The following is a 20766-nucleotide window of genomic DNA, read 5'->3' on the forward strand; positions in this document are numbered from 1 at the left end:
TCGAGTCAGACTCGAGTCATGAATTTGATGACTTGCGACTCGACTTGGACTTGCATAACAATGACTTTGTCCCACCTATGAGATGTGGACTCGAGTCATGTGACTTGGACTCGAGTCAGACTCGAGTCATGAATTTGATGACTTGCGACTCGACTTGGACTTGCATAACAATGACTTTGTCCCACCTATGAGATGTGGACTCGAGTCATGTGACTTGGACTCGAGTCAGACTCGAGTCATGAATTTGATGACTTGCGACTCGACTTGGACTTGCATAACAATGACTTTGTCCCACCTATGAGATGTGGACTCGAGTCATGTGACTTGGACTCGAGTCAGACTCGAGTCATGAATTTGATGACTTGCGACTCGACTTGGACTTGCATAACAATGACTTTGTCCCACCTATGAGATGTGGACTCGAGTCATGTGACTTGGACTCGAGTCAGACTCGAGTCATGAATTTGATGACTTGCGACTCGACTTGGACTTGCATAACAATGACTTTGTCCCACCTCTGGCAAATACTCTGCAGCGCGTTACAAATGTACAATTTGTATGTACTGTATGTATGCTCAACTTCATTCGCACTATACATAGACAACCGGTGCTAATCGGAGGTGCAAGGGAATGACTACAAACTGACCACGTAAAGCAGTTCTCAAGCAAAACGTTTTAAATCTAGATGGATATAATGTAACTGGAATTGAACGTTTGACCAATGCAAAGATGGGGAATTCAATGGCGATGTTATCAAGCCTTGTGGGCCACAGGACAGTTACGTTCTTACTGCACAACGTCATATACTCAGTCCAAAGCTTCATACTTGTGGTTTTATTTTACTGGTAGGAACCTCCTGGTTACACCAGCCCACAGGGGATTATTGTGTCCGTCGTGCAGAGCGGGACTGGGTGGGGAGGGAGAGGCTGGGTGGTGAGGGGAGGGTGGGGAGAGGCTGGGTGGGGAGGGTGGGGCTGGGTGGGGAGGGGAGGGTTGGGAGGGGCTGGGTGGGGAGAGTGGGGCTGGGTGGGGGGTGGAAGGGGTGGGGCTGGGTGGGGAGGGGCTGGTCACCCCGTGGTGCCCTTATAAAACTCAACGTTTAACCTACTCACGCCGGCTTGTGCCCGCCCTCACAGTCGGGCATATTTGCGGAATACACCACGCCGCCGTTGACCCTGGCCATTGACCGAGCAACCCAACGTTCCTACCAGCTCCCTCCGCAGGAATGTGTTTTGTGCCGAAGACATAGACATCCATTGGCAAAGACAGAGATGCGCAGAGACAGGAATTACGTGGAGACGGAGGGGGCAGTGAAATGTGCATGATGCGTGGAGGCGTAGCTCTGACATGAAGACAGAGACAATCTACTCACAACATCGATGCAAGGGCACGTTCATAGTCGACAGACACAGCGAAAATACAGAAACGCATATGCACACACGTATGTATGTTGAACGGCTTTCGCACCTTCCACAGCCAGCCATTCATTGCAACGCACAGATACAGACGCGAATGCGAGGCGGGTCTGTGAGTCATCAACTAAAATAAAATAATTGTGCTCGTGACGTGAATCGTGCAGGAACGACGGGAATATGTATTATTTGTGCAAATTATATGCAATTTATTTGCTGCTACGTATTGCTTTCAGGGCAATGAAACGAATGAGACAGCGCACAACAAAATGTAACATAAAGTGCAAAACGAGAGACGTAATAATGATAGTGATGATCTCTTCTTCAATCAAATTGCAATCATAAATCGTGACAATTCATCGCATCGTACTGGAGAGAATTGTTATATTGGATTAGGGTCCATGCACACCGAGCGGTTTTTGGGGAGTCATTTGACCATATTTCACCATGCTGATCGGAATGCGGTTGGTGAGGGCTGTAGTGGAAGGCTGATCATTTTTTTATTGCTCAATTGACATTGGTTCCATGCAGACATTAATGAACTTGGAGTGGGGTTGGTTGCCATTTTGACCTATACAATGTCCTAACTTCTGATTCCAATGTTTTCTTTTCAACCAGGCAGCCGACCAAGCCGGCATAGATCATTATTTTCCTGCTCAATTAAATTTCCAAAAAGGTTACCGTGTTTAAGCTCATTAACCTCTTGGATGATTGCATAGAACGCTCAACATTGTGATTGTTTGTTGATTGGGCTCTCTGGGTCTTTGGAGGTTTTAAAACCTAAGAATGTATGTATGTACGGTATGTTGAATTTCTTTCGCACCATACGTAGCCAACCGTGCTAATTGAAGGTGCGGGGAAGGTCAACAATCGAAACACAAAAAACAGTTCTAAACAAATTAGTTCTCAATAGATATTACAAAGTGCATATCTCTAGTGCCTACCTAATATTGCAAGGAAGAGCGTTCCAGACGGCCGCAGAAGTGCATCTGAAAGTACGCTTTGCGGTAACCGTCTTTGTTCGACAGGTTAGCCAGAAGCCGCTGCGAGGGCGATCGTAGTTCGCGTGATGAGTTTGTGCTTCTTGACGAGATCGGCAAGGTGTTGCGGTTCATTCGTGGCAAGCAACTTTGTGCGTGACGAGTGCGACCTCAACATGCCCCTAATAAGTTGGCCTGCCCACATCAATCTGGACATGTTCGGGCCGTGTGCAAATAGGCCCGCAATCACGGCTTCTGATTGGCTGGGCGTGTACCTGTTGATTGCCCCGATGCCATTGCCCCTCCCCCCTCTTGCCTGCCTCTGTGCACCGGGCTTAGGATCGGCCAATGGGATGCCGGAATATCAATTTTCGCGATAGATATGCAGACACCGTTTCCCGTCACATATCTGTCGCTCGACATGAAACAATATTTATTGACGTAACGCATCAGATGCGCGTCCTTTTGGAATTGCGTCATTTCAGCAGCATTGATTCAGCACCAGCAGGCTTCGTGAACTGCCAGACATGCGTCCTGATTCGACGCAGCATTCTATAATACGTGACTCTAAATGATACGTTGCGTTATTTGTATTCTCCACAACGAGCCTGATGATCATTTTGAGTCACCATTAGGATAGAATTACGCACTCCACGAATCGATTCCGAAGTATCGATCCTCTTTCAATCGCGTCTCTACCGAATGAGTTCTAATAATACGTGATTTAAACTCTTTTTTCTAGGTTTGGGAAAAAAACGTTTTTAATTAATTATCAAGTAAACATCTTGTCAAGTAAGTTTAAAACATAATTTTTAAAAGCAAAATATTCAGGTGGGGTGCCGCCGTACAGAACCTGCGCCACTTTCCTTACCCTCTCGTCTTACTTTCATCCTCCGTTCATCATCATCATCATTGCCAGCCCGTGATCGCTCCACTGCTGGATGAAGGCCTCCCCATGCCGTTTAGATCCCTCACGCTCCCTGCTTCTCATATCTCTCTTCCATTTCGATTTAAAGCTTTCGTGACGGCAGGGATTCATCTTCTTGGTTCTTTCGGTAAAGTCACGTAGAAGGGAAATAATAAAATAATAAAAAATAAAACATTATCTTTTATAATGTTTTATTTTTATTATTTTATTAAAATATTATGTTTTATTTTTATTACTTTATTATTTCCCTTCTACGTGACTTTACCGAAAGAACCAAGAAGATCTCTCTTCCAGTCTGATTGTCTAATTGTGTATCTATTTAACTGTCTTGTTCTGTTTTTGTGATTTTTTTTTCTTTCTATCGATATGCCCATCTCTGTGTCTCGTTCAGTGCTTCTTGTCTGATGCTTTATCGCCGTTTGCGTCTGTCTGTGTCTTTCTCCCTCGGGACCCCGTTGTGCCTCTTTGTCTCCGTGCCTCTCGCTGCGCATCTGCATTTGTCTGTGCCCCTATCTATTGATGTCTCTCTTGCCGATGTCTCAGTCTCGTTGTCTCCTTCAATATCAATACAGGTATCGCTTGGTCGCTTCCTCCCACCACAATGTGACTCTCCCTCCGTGCCCTCTCTCATCTTCACTCGCACTCCGTGACTTTCCCTCCGTCTCCCCCCCCCCCACCCATCTTTCTCTTCTCCATCCACTGTATCTCTCCTTCCACGTTTCCCTTCCTCTGTCTTTTCCTCCATCTATTTTTATCTTGCCCTCCCCGCTCTTCATCCCTCTCCTCTCTCTCGGTTGCAGAAGCCACCTCAACATCACCATGGCAACCGCCCGGTCACCATGACTACCCCTCACTTGTTACCCCTGGGAGAGGGGAGGGAGGGAGGCGGAGAGGTGTGGAGAGAGAGGGAGGGATGGAGGGGGGGTGCTACAACCCACGTAACAAACTCATCATCAACGACAATCGATTCGCACGCTCACCACGCGTTTCAGGTTCAGTCAATTATCGCATATGCAAAGTGGGTATGGTAATTATTTGTTTTTATTTTAACGGAGCATACATGACTGTACCAACAACACAGGATCGGGTGGGGGGAGGGGGAATGACAAATATGATGAGACATAAATGCATTTTTTTTTAATCGAATCAACGAATTGCAGGGTGTGTGTGGGGAGCGGTGGTGTAGCGCTCAGTGCGCTGCGCTATACACCCGGTGAGCCGGGTTTGATTCCCGCTCACGGCTACCAACACCAGGTGACGATTATCTGAACCGGTCCCGGGCCTCCCCTAGGTCGACTCAGCCTCAAATGGGTACGCGGTGTGTAGTAAACATCGCCACTGGGGAGACAAAGGCGGTCGCGCGTGGTGCTGGCCACCCACCCCCTCGTGTACCGTGCCGGCCTTTATAGGTGCTCGCTAACAGCACTTGCCCCTACAGTTTGTTCAGGCTACACGGGGGAAATGTTGTCTTTTGTCTTTGTGTGTAAAAATGGTTTTGCCCGTCTGTTGGTAACGATTAGAAGGCCACGGCAGCCGCGCGGCACGAGGGGTTACGTGGAAGATGAGAAGGTGGTGGGGTAGCAGCAGCAGGAGGAGCAGAGTTGGGGGGGGGGTGAGACACCAGTGGTGGATTATGACGTCAGAAGAGACGGTGGGATGAGAGCTATGGGGGAGGGAGGTGGGGGCGCGTGTGTGGTAGTGTAAAAAGGGGGGGGGGGGGGGTGATGTGGTGGATACTGGTGGAGGGAGGGTGGAGAGGATGGAGCGGTGGTGGTGGCGGTGGTGGTGGGGGTGCATTTGCGGAGAGATGGGGCTTTGAGTTGGGGCTGTTGAAGTACAGAGGTTGTCAGTGGAGGAGAGATTTGCCTGGTGGAATAATTTACATCAATGACCTTACGTATTAATAGTGCAATTCAGTTTCAGTGGTGGGGGGGGGGTTTCAGCCCCTGCCAGACGCGCATTGGCCGTGCTACTGGTGGAGGGTATCGTGTGGATTTCAACGTTCGTGTTTGAAATTCAGATTTCGTGAATGCACTGTAATGTAAATGTGCAGAAGGTGCCGGTGACTGGCAATGGTTTGGGGTTACGTTATGCAATGTGTGTGTGTGTATACAGATTATGTAGGGTTGCATGATGCAATTTATTGTCATACAGAGTTGAACAAAGCACAAAGTTCCTCGATAATTTTACTATGGGGACCGTGATTCTCCATTGCAAAACGAGACGGTAAATATCAATGGGCTGTCACCGTAACATTTAAAAAAAAATTTGTTCCATTGGAATCTCATTTTCCAGTAAAAAATATGATAATTGTTTTTTTTACCCTTCTATCTGGCAACAAAACTGACACCTTTTTTTACAAGGAGTCATGTTTGCATAGACCACAATACCTGCAGTCATAATACAAACAAAAAACACAACTCTGATAATGTATGCACTGTCCTTGAAGTTGATTGGTCCACACCCGAGACAGCTTTCCTTAGAGCCTAGTCTCACATGGGTTGGACCAGATGACGCCAAAAGGCGCAACCCATGTGAGACTAGGTTGTAAGCAAAGCTGTCTCGGGTGTGGACCAATCAACTTCAAGGACAGTGCACATTATCAGAGTTGTGTTTTTTGTTTGCATTATGACTGCAGGTATTGTGGTCTATGCAAACATGACTCCTTGTAAAAAAGGTATCAGTTTTGTTGCCAGATAGAAGGGTAAAAAAACAATTATCAAAAAAATTGTTGTTATTTGAACCAGGCTAGAAACCCACGGGGACAACAAATTCGGTCTGCACGGTGGATCTGGCAGAAGCGAGAAGAATGGGGATGACATTCTTGGATGGTTAAAAGGTCGTGAATACACAAAGGTGCAGCCCTGAACGTGTCTAGCTCACGCCACTGTCGGTGGAAGGGCGCCCCTCCACTAAACGGAGCTCTGCAGAGCCTCGGTAGAGGGTTATTGGCCTACTCTTCTACGCTGTCCGGACGTCTATGGAAGAAGACGTGGTAATACCCACACTTTACCCCGCCATCTTTAAAAAATAACTCTAAAGATCTCTATAGCTCATCGGATTCCTCCAGTATTAATACAGATTCGAATTCTGAAGAAACCTTGCCCATTCCTCCAACTGCCATTCCGGGAGATCGACTCGAAGCGGATGCCTCTGGTTTGTACCTTACATTGTGCGGGCCATCTGTGCACATTTCCCTGCAGATGCAATGCTATTAATACTGTAATGTAATCAGTAATAATTCAAAGCATAGTGCATTATTCGGCGGAATTGGTGGCGTAAAATTCACACTGCTGTGCCAATGTTAGGATACTACATGCATACAGGCAACATTTTAGATGTGCACAAATAATACAAATATGAATCACGCTTAGTGGATTAGTATTCAAGAACGTGTGGAAATGCGCGCGAAAACGGACGCACCTTGCCACGCGCTGAGACACGGAAATCGTCGATTGGTAAAAGAACGTGTTGGCATCACGCCGTCAAAAAAAAGTGTACAGTATTCGCTAAAATACACCCACAGCGGTCTTTCCAGACAGTTTTTATTTCATCGACGCTGCTCTGGCACATCAGTAACGTTGACCCGTGCGGGTGTGTTTTCTTTCCGTCGCTTTACAATGTTTGTAGGTTTTTATGTTGGTGAAAACATGTCATTTTAATTTCAAACCACTCGCGAATCAATGTGTGACGGGAATTACACAAATTCGTATGGCTGGGTAGGGGGGGGTGAGTCTAACACCGGGACGTCATCCGTGGGGGAGCCGTCACACTCTCCCACGCGGTGGCACAGACGTCACAAGGCGTTCCGGACCAATCACGTCCCACCCACTGCTGCCCACTCTCCTGACCCCGCCCCCTGGGGACTGACTCATCAAACAAAGACAAAGCTTCCCCCGTAGAACCCTTTGGCAGACTGTCGGGGGCAAGTGCTGTTAGCGAGCACCTGTGAAGGCCGCCACGGCTTGGGTGTGCCGGCAGACTTTTTGTCTCCCCAGTATTCGTACCCACTTGAGGCTGAGTCGATCTAGGGGGAGGCTCGTGATCGTGTTTTGATATTCGTCACCGATGCTAGCCGTGAGCTGCAATCGAGCGCAGTGCGCTAACCACAGCAACTACCGCTCACCACACGGACACAATTCACACGCTGACAAACACACACACAGACGTGTTGTTACACCCAAGGCTGGCACAAGACAAACATCCCCAGTATAGCCTTTGGCAGACTGTTGGGGCAAGTGCTGTTAGCGAGCCCCTATGAAGGCCGGCACTGCTGGGTGAGGGCCGTCTCCACACCACGAATTCACCCACCACGAGTTGCATGGCTGGTGACGGCTGGGAGCGTAGACACTGGAGCACGGTACTGTACAACCGTGGATTTTCAGCCCTCTCTGCTGCCCACAATCTTAAAGGTGCGTTGAAAAATGTTGATACTCCCACTGATGCTCCTATTGTTGTGGAGTGACTCATGCAGCCAGCTATGGCTGCAGAGTTTGGTAGTACATGTTGTTGACGTCGTTTATTGTGAAAATTCGGTCACAGTTCCTATGATCACTGTTTCATTGCTTTTATGGCTTTATTTTGGTGATTTTCGAAAAGTTTTTTGGTTTGGCCATGTTTGTTTGTTGTAGTACAGAGTTAGACTGATGGCTTTAATCTAAGTTGTCTTGTGGTTGTTGTTGTCTGACTTGCATCCCACTGGGATTTTTGCACACAGTGTTGGTGTACGGTGCTTTTTCTGCAATATTTTGCTGTCTTTTCTTGGATTTTCTGTTTGCACATAGTCACTTTAAGATGTTTTCTTGTTCATGTTTTTGTTTTTTGTTTGTTGCGGTTGCACCCGATTCAAGAGCCGAATGGCTCACAGGGCTATACCTAATACATGAACTTGAATTTGAACAATATATCCCCGCAGCAGCATATACCGCCTGCTTTGTGCATGGTGGTCGCCAGACCAAGCGATACCCAGACACAATCCTGCTGCAATTAACACGGTTGGCTACGTACGGTGCGAAAGAGGTTCATCATACATACATGACGAGATAGGGCGCGTTACAGATAACACTGGTCAACAAACAAAATGTATTTTTCTGGCCTGGACTTTTGCAGCTGTTTTAGACTAATTTCAGGGTGCTGATTCCAAATCTGATTTGCTCTATCACATCTCATTTTTATGCAATCGGCATACCCAATTTTCATTGATTTTACCCGAAATTAACTCTGTCACTTATGATTGCAAGTTGTTGCGAGTCAGTGACTGCTTTAGTGATAAAATATGGTGCTGTATTTTTAGGATAGTGTGTTTATAATATCATTTCATGTAGATATCCAAATTTTTTTCATATTTTTCTTCCGCAGTTTTGATTGAAAATGCAATATTTGATATCTCAAAAACCTGATGTGATAGACAAAAACTGATGCCAGATTTGGAATCAGCACCCGTTGGAATACCTTATGCCAGGAAAAGTGTGTTGACCAGTGTAATTTGGCCATGGGCCTAAAATATATAGCGCTGTGGGCAACGAGTCAGCCTACATTGTCCATTTGAGTTGATAAAATATGTTCCACTTTGTAGGAAGTCATCAACTATGGATGGAAACTGGCTGCCGTCATGGGAATGTGCAATGTGCACTCGAGGCGGATGAACGCCGCCTATCGTATTGGTGTTGTGAGCAGGACGGTCTGAATCGACTTTGAACTACAGCAAGTGACGTAGTAACGACGTTGTCAGTGGCGTTGTAACGACGTTGTCAGTGACGCAATAACGATGTTACCAGTGACGTAGTAACGACGTTGTCAGTGGCGTAGTAACGACGTTATCAGTGACGTTGTAACGACGTTGTCAGTGGGGTAGTAACGACGTTATCAGTGGAGTAGTAACGACGTTATCAGTGACGTAGTAACGACGTTGTCAGTGGGGTAGTAACGACGTTGTTAGTGACGTAGTAACGACGTTGTCAGTGACGTAGTAACGACGTTGTCAGTGGCGTAGTAACGACGTTGTCAGTGACGTGGTAACGACGTTATCAGTAACGTAGTAACGACGTTGTCAGTGGCGTAGTAACGACGTTGTCAGTGACGTAGTAACGACGTTGTCAGTGACGTAGTAACGACGTTATCAGTGGCGTAGTAACGACGTTGTCAGTGGCGTAGTAACGACGTTATCAGTGACGTAGTAACGACGTTGTCAGTGGCGTAGTAACGACGTTGTCAGTGGCGTAGTAACGACGTTGTCAGTGGCGTAGTAACGACGTTGTCAGTGGCGTAGTAACGACGTTGTCAGTGGCGTAGTGATGACGTTATCAGTGGCGTAGTAACGACGTTGTCAGTGGCGTAGTAACGACGTTGTCAGTGGCGTAGTAACGACGTTGTCAGTGGCGTAGTAACGACGTTATCAGTGGGGTAGTAACGACGTTATCAGTGGCGTGGTAACGACGTTGTCAGTGGCGTAGTAACGACGTTGTCAGTGGCGTAGTAACGACGTTGTCAGTGGCGTAGTAACGACGTTGTCAGTGGCGTAGTAACGACGTTGTCAGTGGCGTAGTAACGACGTTATCAGTGGGGTAGTAACGACGTTGTCAGTGGCGTAGTAACGACGTTGTCAGTGGTGTAGTAACGACGTTGTCAGTGACGTAGTAACGACGTTGTCAGTGGGGTAGTAACGACGTTGTCAGTGACGTAGTAACGACTCGTAGCCTTGGCCAGGGGAAGGCACTCCCCCCCCTAACCCACGCTAGTCACGCTAATGAACTACGGTCATCATCATCAGCAGCAGCATCGGCCACTATATATACACACACACTGACATCTTTGGAGAGCTCTTTGGTCTTGGCCATGGTGGAGAGTTTGGAATCTGATTGATTGATTGCTTCTGTGAATAGGTGTCTTTTATACAGGTAATAAGCTGAGATTAGGATCACTCCCTTTAAGAGTGTGCTTCTAATCACAGCTCGTTACCTGTATAAAAGACACCTGGGAGCCAGAAATATTTCTGATTGAGAGGGGGTCAAATACTTATTTCCCTCATTAAAATTATAGACTGATAATTTCTTTGTCAGTGGGCAAACGTGCAAAATCAGCAGGGGATCAAATACTTCTTCCCCTCACTGTATACACACACACACACACTGCTGCAGATGAAGGCTAACCGCACAACATATTGGGCATGCGAGAGAGGCCCTGCAGGTCGGGTTCAGGTGTCACTCGTCAATGACGTCATCCGCGTGGCTGAAGAATCTCGAACCCCAGCACACCGAGTTTACGTGTAAAAACGCAGTGCGCTAACTCGTGCGCCACCGCTCCATAAAACAAACAAAAAAATCATTATTAATCATCACGATGCTCGTACTTTTAGTCACGCTGGAAAGTCGAATGATATTAGCATTAAAATAACAAGACCCAATAATGTTCACCGACTACAGCATCACTGCAGACCAGGATCGTCACGGAGCGCACGCGAGCCCGCCCACGCGTGACCCCCCCCCCCCACCATCGTCTCCGCTCTCCGCAAATCCCTCGCTCTCCTCTGCGCACTCTCCCCTCTGCTCTTTACATCTCTCTCTCTCTCTCTCCCCTCCCTCTCACTCTCGCCGACCGGCACGATCACGCCGTGGATCACGCGCGCTCCGATTTTCATCTTCGTCGGACGCGAAGGTCAGCATCGTCGCCCGCGGTGCGCCTATTTGACTGCCGCAGTATCGAGTAGAATCCAACGGCGACATTAACAAGATCGTCTTCTTCGATGCCGTGATCGTTGTTGCACGCAGGAAGGAGGAGAGAGAGAGAGAGAGACAGAGATCGTCGCGTTGGTCTCTGGCTCAACAGGCGCTCACTGCGTGTGTTGCTTCGTGTGTGTGCACGTGCGTCGTCGTGTGGTCCACGCACGCTTGAAGGAGATCGAGAAAGACTTCCAGAGGTGAGAGTGCTCCAGAGACGAAGTTAGAGGCGAGAGGCTCAGGTTGCAAGGAAAAGGTGAGTGGGGGGCGGGTGGGGGTGGTGGGACACTTTGAAGCGAAATTTCCAGGCAAGGGGAGTGAAACGAGCAGTGGAGGCGAGCAGAAACGGATTAGAAAACAGGCTGCGAGATGAAGGAGAGAGAGAGAGAGAGCGAGAGAACAGGCTGAAGAGAGCGTGGAAATATTATAAGCTCGGAGAGAGGGGGAGAGAAGGTTAGTGGGGAATATATAGACGAGCTGCAGAGAAAAGGGAGGGATCGCAGTGGTAATGAGAGATCAGATCGGAAACTAGGATAGGAATGGCATGTCGTTTATAGCGACCATTAGCGCTTAGCAGATATATATACACGAGTGTAGGGGTAGGGAAGCGTGTGCTGTTGTTTTTATTCGCCAGAGACGGGGAGGTTTTAGTGGAGGACCAGGCGACACCAACGATTGGAATTTGCCGCTCGCTTAGACTGCCCCTCCCACCCCCCCCGTGTCTCCCTGTGCACTCCTCAAGGTGAGATGACCTTCCCCATCCATGCCCCCCCCTCCTCCACTGCCCCTTTCCCCATCCTGGTTTGTCGCTGCCCAACTTTGCCCCGCAGGTCCACCCACTGACCTTTCACGCCCTTCCTCAGTTCTCGTCGTTGATCTTTCTTTCATCTGTGGGGTTTTTCTATTTACAAACCTGCCCTTCCGCTTTCCGACTAAGATTGAAAGCGTTATCGCTTCGGCTATGTCTCTCTGTAACGCGGTAGAAGTGGGGGGGCAGCAATGATGATAAGTCTAACGAATAGTTCCGATGACAAACGCGTGTAAAAAAAATCGATGTCGAAATTCATGTATACACATCATTGTTTTCTTCCTGGTCTTCCGGGGTCCTGCTTTGCCCTTCAATGCCCTTCTCTGCCATGCCCCCACCCACCCTTCTCTCCTACAAAGTCCTCTTCTGAGCCGCCGCCGGTGTGTGTGTGTGTGGCACGTGAGTGACCATGAGATTTCTCAACTCCCGTCACCCACACGCGCGCACACACTGTGGCACCTGTGCTCCATGCAATGTGTTGGCTGTGGTCGTGTGTCACCAACGCAAAGCTGCCCGGGCACGTGCGACGTCTGTGCGTACAGATAAAGCGGAGTGCCGGTAGCGAATGATAATGCGTGTGTGTTGCTCGCTTTCGCATATTGCATCGGCGTATGCTGTGATGTGAGTAGAGATTTTGCAATCTATATACGTAACGTTCTAATTGCATCATTATTCAAATATGCATGCTCCAAACGATGTATGCGCGTTGCTGTGGTGCATCGTAAATTATATCAGTTGCACTTGCCTGACACAGCAGTAACCAAGAGAGAGCTACGCACTCACACACATGCTACGATTTCTTCATGTCTTCTGGGATGAACACATTATCTCAACGGTTCGGGCCACTACCCTTCGACAGGGCAGATTTTGCTGGTTGCTTTTATGAGTGAACATGTGTGTCCTAATTCGTCATATCCGTCAATAACGACAACCCCATCGAGGCGACTGCGTGTCGTTGTACGTTCGCCCTATGCACTGGTAACGCGCGATCAGTCTAATGACATTTTCCTGGAATGCACAATAATAATAATAATGTCATAATGATGCAAAACGTGCTGCTACGCACTGTCACAATGTGCAGTGCACATATTTGTCTGCTATGCGTCCGTTGTTCATATGCACTTCGTGTAACATATCTGGGCTCTGGTGCACTGTGCGTGACATATTCTAATGAATGCTTTCGTCATGCATGTATATATAGAGAGGTATCTCAATAATGCATAGCATCATAATTATCCATGCTACGTCCACTACCGGATGAATACCTCAGAATATCTATGGGACCTTTGTTTTGCCAGGATCAGAGTATATTATTTTTCATCTCTCGTAATCTTCATACAATTTATGGAGAATCAAGCAATATTCGTCTTCTTGGTTCTTTCGGTAAAGTCACGTAGAAGCGAAATAATAAAATAATGCAAATAAAACATAAAAAAGTATTTTATTTTATTTTATTATTTCCCTTCTACGTGACTTTACCGAAAGAACCAAGAAGATGAATCTCTGCAGTCACGAAAACTTTAAATCGAAAAGCAATATTCGATTTTGCGCGCTGTATTGTCATTACGGAGCAGTTGCGCAGTGGTTCGTTAGCACGACGCGTTGTGAGCCCGGCCATCAAAGTTGCATTCCCGGCCAAGGCTTGACATCAGTGGCGGGTGATATGTGGAATGGTCTCCCCCCACCCCAATCCCACCCCACCACCCGCAACGGGTACCGACCAGCATGATCAAATAACCCTCACGACCTGCACGGCATGGGGAGACTTTTAACCAGCAGGGGGTCGACAACTGGGCGCAAATGTTTTATTCAAATGGTGTCGGCACTATGCTGCAATGTATTCTGGACATGTACAGCGAGCACGGATATTCATCTCGGTGTGACAAGTAAAGGGCGACTGTGTATGTGTGTTTAGCGCAATGGCAAAGGTTTAATTTGAGTTCGACCTGTATCCCCCCCCCACCCTCGGCGAACTCCGCATACGGTGATAGTGTGGTCATGAACATTGGCACTGGGAAGACAAAGGTGGCAGGGCGTGTCACATCGTGTGTGGAGCTGGCCACACCACCCATTCGCGTGCCACGCTACGTTGACATATTTGCCTTTAGTAGTAGGTTTTTACCCTTTAAACTGGTACAAAACTGACACCTTTATACAAGGCATCATGTTTGCAATAACCGTAACACAAGCAGTCAAAATGCAAACAAAAATAAACAACTCTGATAATGGTAATGATATGCACTGTCCTCATTACCATTATCAGAGTTGTTTCTTTTTGTTTGCATTTTTACTGCTTGTGTTGCGGTTATTGCAAACATGATGCCTTGTATAAAGGTGTCAGTTTTGTACCAGTTTAAAGGGTAAAAACCTACTACTATATTTTGCCACTGGTAAAGGAGGTCTCATAGTGTAAATATTTGCCTTTGTTGTCAGAGTGCAACATTCATTGAGCTTGCCCCTCCTTTCACACTTGAAATGTCCATCTATCCCTCCATTCCTCACCACTTGTAGGAGCCGGCTCACGGTCTAGTGAAATGTTTGTGGGTTTTATGACGATTAGACCATAGTTTTGCGAAAGAAACACGCTCGGATAAGTGACGGGAGATGGCGATCGCTCTTGGAGGCCTTCATCCAAGAGTGGATTGATCACGGCTCATGGTGATTATGACAAACATTGGCTTCACATAAGAGTACACGTGAGTAGACAGTATTGCCAAGATGGACACCACTTTCAAGATGGCCACCAATAGTGCTGCAGGATGGTGAAATATTTGTGGCTTTTAAAATAAAGTCACCAACATTGGAAAAAGCTAGAGGTCAGCAAACGTTTGGTCAACGTTGGGCATGTGGTTGTAACTGTTGGACGAACGTCGGGAAGAGAGAGATGTAAAGTGAGCCAATAACAATGCAATGTTCATTGGCAAATCCTCAGTTAGTTGGGGGCATTTGCCCGGTCCTAATAACAGTGTCTGACGCCTAGGGCTATGGGGCCCTTCAATTATTTACAAAGATGGCCGCCATTCTCAAGGTGACCGCCAAAAACGTTGAAAATAAAGACTGATGATACCGATCAATCGGATGCACCGATGGTCTGTATCCGGCCGTATTTTACGATTAGGTTCCAGCTGCAAGGTGACAACTCAAAAATGTGAAAAACAGATAATAACATTTTGTTTTTGCCTCAAAATACGTTAAATGTTTCTACACATTCCATAAGAATGTGTGAAACATTCCATGAGAACGTATAAAATAATTACGTGAAATGTCACGTGCTTTGTGTAGCCTTTGCGGTCACATGATGCGTGGGGATCGAGGTTGGGGGTTGGTGGGGGGGGGCTGGAGAAGTATCGCGACTTAGGTCAGTCCAGTACCCATATGCTGTTATCGCTGTCCCGTATGCCCCTCCTGTCTCTCTCATCTCTCATGCCTTTTCTAAATACATCTCATATCTTTCTTTTATCTGAATGCGTATATCTCCTGTCTCTTGTATCTCATTTGTATGAATGGATTTCTATCCGGTCATCCCTCACATCTCTTCTGAACCCATCTTTATTCATATAATATATGATATTGTCTGAGCGAATCTCCCATTGTCTCTCATCTGAATGAATCTCTTTACCATAACTTGCCTCTTATATTTCATGCACTCTCTTATCTCACCTGGACGCATCACTCACCTGTCATCACTTATCTAAAACACACCCCAATCGAGGTGCAATTTCCAAAAGGTCCAGAAATTACTGCAGAAAGTAGACCTGCCTTACCAAATCAATTTGCTTTAGAATAACAATCGGCAGCTCAAAAAAAACCCCAAAAGAGGTTTTTGTTGTCTGTCAAATTAATTAAAAATGAATTTTTAATGGGATTCTATTCTTTGTAAATGGCGACAACGTGGATTATGGGAATGTCTTCGAGCCCCTCGGTTTCCCACGTTGTTGAAGTGAGATTTGCCATTGTCAGCATCAGCCTCTCCTCGCCATCGCTTCCCTTGACGACCTCCTGAACCTTCGGTCATCGATACCGAGCACGGTTGGCTGCGAACGGTGCAAAAGAAGTTCCCCATACATTACGGCCATGTGGTTCCTCTAATTTAAGACCTTTTAGAATCTGTGGATGGTAGAGAGGGATATCGCCTTTTTGTATTCTGACAGCTGAGTCGCACCTCATGTTATTCCATCAAATGTCCCGAGATTGCTATGGAGTTCCGTTGAAATAGCAGCAAGATGCCTCTTTAACTTACTGCGTAGGCTTTCGTGGCTGTGCTGTACCGCTCTCCGATGTGTTTACGAGTTGTTACCGTGCGTCGTGCTGGGAGCTTCTTCAATAACTGAATGACATTTTTATTCAGGAACTGAATTTGTGTAGACTGTATTCAGTTGCTGAAGAAGCTCTCGACAGGTGGAGCAAAACGCTGGACCTTATGCCGAACAACACATTGTACAACATAAACATACATTCGGGAACTTCTTTAACTTATAATTTGCTTCAATCACAGTGCGTAGTGATTGAACATTATTCTAGAAATGGCCATTACACAAAGGTGGAGTGTTACATAATCCAAATAACTACAGGCCAATTTGTCATGTGTTCATTTTGTTATAAAATCCTGACATTGTATCACACGCAACGTGTACAGCTGAAACTATTGATTTGTTATAGAATTAATAAATGAAGCAGTTGATTATTGCTTTGATTAATATGTGTTTTAAATAGCATAGCCCGTAAATTGCTTATAATTTGAATACATGAATAAAGCCACCATATCTCAGGTTAAGCTGAGCGGCCATTTATGACGTCATCGTCGTCGTCATCACCGTCATGATGCGCGTCACTGCTACGAATTTCCCCACCTTTTAAAGGCCGCATGCCTGGCGTCCTTCATTGTCAAATGGGTGCCAGTCGATTGGTTACAATATTTTTCAATGTAAAAAATATGATGCATTTCAGCAATTAAAAGGATCCCAGACGAGTTTGTTTAATTTAGATTGCAAAGGTAGGAATGTGCTGATTCAAAGCTAATATCGCTGATTGCATCATTTTATTCTGGCGGTGCTTAGCAGGACCACGGCAATTCCTCTTGATAGAGTGAGCGACAAAAGGGCGTCGTGCAAAGTGTGTGTGTGTGCGTGTCAGGATTTCAACGAAAATGTCGAGAATTGTTCTGATTTTTTTCTCCCGGCAAAGCTCATCGATGGGCGATCGAAACGGTGGCTAAAGGTGACAATTCGGAAAACTAAGGTGGCAGAACTCCCAGCGGGAAAACGACCGTGTTCAGAATGAGAATCAAAATATATATTTATACTGAAGGAATCCGATGAGATATAAAGATCTTTTTCACAGATGTCCAGTAGGTGCGGGTAAGAAAAAACACGACAGTAATGCAAAGTAAACAAATCACACAAAAACATACAAATAAAACTAAACCATCCCCATTCTACCAGGCAATGCCCACTAAGATATTAACTTATTTTTCAGCATCGGCCTGCCCACAAACGGTAGCTCAACAAAGTGGCCCATCATTTGGACATTTACCATGAACAGCGCCATCAACGGAGATCGTGCGTGACGACGACGCTATTGGCTCTCTTTAACCGCAAGTGACTGGCGTGTCGTGGATTTGTCCCAAATGGTCAGACACTGATCACCGCCAGCCACATCAATGTGCTAGGCTCAGGCTAAAGTCAACTTTAAGAGAGGCCCTGGCGAAGGTTCAGATCCCAAAAACTGTGATTCTTAGGAAGAAAACCTGGTTCACCGGGAATTGTAGCGCCGTGGAACTACCTACTACTACTTTTTATTTTATCAGTTAAGGCCCACTGAGCCACGTAGCTCTTTTTCAGAAGCGACCTGGCCACAAATGATTATTCAACGAAATGGCTTATCATGTGGACATTTATTTCAGCCAAATACTCGAAACGCGTGTTTCTAAATGTGGAGGGGAAAAACTGGGGGACCCGGAGAAAAATCCACGTGAACATGGGGAGAAAGAACATGCAAACTCCAAATATACAGGTATCAGGGTTGGGATTAGAACCGATAGAAATTAGACAGTCGTGTTTCCATGCGCTGTACATTGTCAATCCACTGCTAGATGAGAGCATCACCACGCTGGATGGATCATGGGGAATTATTTGACCATACATCACCAGGTTGGTCGTTGTGGGTTTGGTAAAGGACGGGGAGTCGAGATGTGGGGGTATTGAAGCACAGTACAACAGTGGATTTTGCTGCACTGCCAGAAGTTTACATAATGGTCACCCATCCAAGCCCTATGCAGGCTCAAGCCTGCTTAGCGTCTGATGTGGTTATAGGCTTTCATGTTTAAGTAAGTAAATGTTGTACATGTGGAGTTATGCATGTAGGCAGATGCAGTGGAGGGTTGCACATCAGGAGGTGTGCACATTGCTGTTGACCTCTATTTCATACGTTCTTGTGACATTTAAAATAAATTAATACGTCTTACTAAAACATCACCCCATTTCAAATGATCTAACTCAAAATAACCCCTTTTGCGCACACACACAAACGCAAACACCATCTATACACACACAATCGTGCCGGGCATATCTATCAGTGCCAAAGTAATGGTCGTGTTGTAGACATTGCCAATAGACATTGCAATGATACGGACAATTCCTGGTTTTATTAAAAAAATAAAACGATTTTTAGAATTGTATTTGGACGTAATATCTGGTTGGGAGTGGAGTGGTGGCACAGTGGTCAGTGCACTGCGCTATAAACCCACCGACCTGAGATTGATTTCTGGCCACAGCCCACACGAGTGGTGGTTGATATCTGAGCCGGTGTTCGATAACCCTCTCCTTCACCAACCTGCACTGACCAATGCGGTGAAGTATGGTCAAACAACTTCGATGACTGACACGGTATGGGGTGGCCTTCATTCAGCAGTGGATTTATAAAGGAGTTGGAAATCTATGGTTTTCCTCTCAAGCTGGTCACCACATCTGGGAGAGGCTTTTATTTTGCCTCAAACAATAATGCCCATCCTCAGTCTTAAACCGAGGTTGCTCAATATTTGCATTTTACAAATTTAACTTATATTTCAATCTGAGTAATTTACATCGATTCTTCATAGATTTAGAAAATGTATGTATATTGTTGTCATTGATCTAGCACATTAAATCAAGAGATGGGCCAGAGCAGGTCGGAGTGCTTTTTGGAAAGCTGAATTTTGATCACGAAAAGGAACTTACCAGGGCGTCCGCAAGGATTGCCACCGAGGAGGTGGAGTGGTGGAACCGGTTTGTTTGCAGGAGCTGGGTGGATTATGACATCGCAGGTATTCGTGTGAGGAGGCACTGGCTTGGGGAGGGCCTTCATCCAGCAGTACATTGGTCATGGTTGATGATGACGACGCTTGTGGTTCTGTGAATCGATTGCATGATGATATCTGAACAAAATTAAGCCAAATATTACTTTGAATTATTTTGTCTTTTAAACGGCTGTGAATGATTTCGCTACGAGCAGTTTATCTTTGTTGTCATGTCAAATCCCCAATTCTAAATCGATATGAAATCCCAGGCTCCGTTTTTCTCTAAAATGTTTTGTCATCTGGATGTCGGGAAGGCTCTTGGTTTTTTGAAACCCCTACCAGCTCGGTCTGTCCTTAGGGCATGTACTGTCTGTTTGTCAGTGCACTGCTGGATGAGGGCCTTCCAAATGCTGAGCCAGCCATGAGGAATGTTTGGTTACGCTTCCACGCGGGTTGGTGAAGGTGGGCAGCATAGATTGATGTAGTACAGTACAACAATTCAACGTTGCTACACTGCCTTCTGCTGACAATGTAGCCACCGCACCAGCATACAACACCTGCTTTATACATAGGGGTCGCCCATCCAAATGCTTTCCAGGCTCAGGCCTGCTTAGCTTCATGAGATTTTGACGAGCCTCTGCAGGCACATTGCGGGTGATTTGGCCATAGGGGGAACCCTGCGGATACCTGACCATTATTTAAAACAGTGGTTTTCCCTTTTTTTTGTTAAATCAGTCGGATGTGTGTTACACTTCTTGGTTACAATTTCCCACGTTAGAAAACAGACATGTGCAGTCTTACTTTGTATGCACCAGTGGTGATGGAATACAATCAAATTACAGACCAATTTCAAAGGTATACACTCTATAGAGGGTTCTGGAAATAAAATAAACTGGCAGCTGGTTACAATTACGGACTCAAAATAAAATGTTAAATCCATATCAAGAGTAACTGCGATGTCGTCTGGCCACAGCAACTAGTCCTACCACCTTAATTGTGTTGAACTATTTCCAGCACGGTTGAGAATTTTACATTTTGATCACTTCATGGTATTTGTCTCTGATCTTCTAGAGATAAATAATAAAGTTCACCTCACGATTATAAAATAAAAACTACAGCGAAAACCCACTCTTAATTATGCATCCTGCAGAGTCTATTATGTGTCGTCGTAAAAATATAAACACAAGCATGGATGAAGGCCTCCCCTTGCTTTGTCCATCACGTGGGGTTGATTGCTCACACCGCTCGCTACTGATGATGACCGTGGCCAGGGAATCGAAGCTAACCACTGTGCCACCACCTCTACAGCTTCACGCCTAAACGATCGATTGGCCCTACCGTCCGGAAGCCCTTTCAGATGCATATTTGCTTCTACGAACTCAAAACAGGCCTTTGACCAAGTCACCTGGAACGCGCCCGATGCCGTCCGATCTCAGAAGCTATACGCGGTTGACCCTGGATAGCGCTTGGATTGGTCACCACCACACGCAGAAGGCTGCTGCAGGTCGATTGTGGGACTGTTTTGTAAGCCTCAGAGGGCAATTCCAAAGAAAATAAAAAAATGTTGTGCTGTGCTTATGATTAAATGTCTAAGCTCACTGCCTTCACCTTACCGCACTGATGTAAAGTATGGCAGAATAACCCCACGGC

The 20766-nt window shown here is 46.2% G+C and overlaps 1 protein-coding gene across 1 annotated transcript in view; it reads left to right on the forward strand.

Moving 5' to 3' along the window:
• Positions 1-10851: 10851 nt before the first annotated feature.
• The window catches only part of LOC144718726 (sodium-dependent neutral amino acid transporter B(0)AT2-like), a 41844-nt gene continuing 31929 nt past the window's right edge, over positions 10852-20766 (forward strand). The window contains exon 1 of the mRNA XM_078594205.1: positions 10852-11291. The gene's annotated coding sequence lies outside the window, so the exon portion shown is untranslated. The remainder of the gene's footprint in view (positions 11292-20766) is intronic.

Source organism: Lampetra planeri, chromosome 5 (genome assembly GCF_965212315.1).
Source record: "Lampetra planeri chromosome 5, kcLamPlan1.2.h2, whole genome shotgun sequence".
Lineage (NCBI taxonomy): Eukaryota > Metazoa > Chordata > Hyperoartia > Petromyzontiformes > Petromyzontidae > Lampetra > Lampetra planeri.